Genomic DNA, 1,014 nt, shown 5'->3' with positions numbered 1-1,014 from the left:
TACTGTGCAGCACGGCTCTCAAGCCACCCACGTCACTATGAAACAATAGGTAGAGGGCGTGAGCACACTGAGTGTACAACAGAGAGAAACGAAAACATAGCACCTCTGTGCATATGTAATACGCATCAAGCCCTATCCCCTAGCCCCTGAAGCCTAAACAACCTATCTAAACATAGAAAAGAAGCCGGCGGCAACGTGGGTTTATAACGGTGGGCGTCTGACCAGTGCTTGTTGAATGTAAGCTTTATGATGGCGTCAACGACGCGTCTTTCGTTTTTCTCCAGCAAATTCCATTTCTTCTTTATAATGTGCAGCAGCTCATCTGGTTCGAGCCGTTGCAGCAACTCGTGGGCGCGGGCATCTGTGTGACCCGCGCAACAGAACACAGACACAGAAAGCAGGAATAAACCCGCAAGGAAAACCCGGGCTTCAGCTTGCTACGCACTCAAGCGGATGCAACAAACAGCTCATGCTGCTGTACGTTTCTCTAGACTAACCAAAATATATTCTCACCTGAGTCATTGCTGTTGCTGCTAGCAGTACAACTGTCTCTGTCTGAGCCCCCAGAAACACCCGAGAGGCTGTTTGCGGGGGACTTATCTGCACCATCACGAATTTCAGATTCAGGATTATCTAAACTGTTGAAGACGTCCTCAAGGATTCTTTCCACAGCCAGGGCTCGCAGCCGTTCACTGTCTCTCCACCGCCTGCGACAGCTGCAGCAGCAGCCATTCCTGGCGCCCTGCAGCACCTGCGCTGCAACCTGGGTCGATACTATTCCGCTCGTTTTGCTGAAAAACGGTGAAGTCCCCGGGGTTGCAGCTGCTCCAGCATCAGCTACAGATGCAGCGTCTGTCTCGTGCTCCTGCACTGCTGTATCGTTCTTCAGCTCCGCCAACAGCCGTGCCCATATTGTATGGAGGCTCAAGTTGGTGGCGGCCTCCGCTGGGGTTTCTTTGCCCCCAGACCAGTCGGCTGAACCCCGCGCCGTCTCTGGGTACAGCGACTGCGGCC

This window comes from Eimeria mitis, genomic scaffold (assembly GCF_000499745.2).
Source record: "Eimeria mitis Houghton genomic scaffold, Emh_scaff4259, whole genome shotgun sequence".
NCBI lineage: Eukaryota > Apicomplexa > Conoidasida > Eucoccidiorida > Eimeriidae > Eimeria > Eimeria mitis.
The sequence above is the reverse complement of the archived record's forward strand: the minus strand, read 5'-3'. Positions refer to the sequence as shown.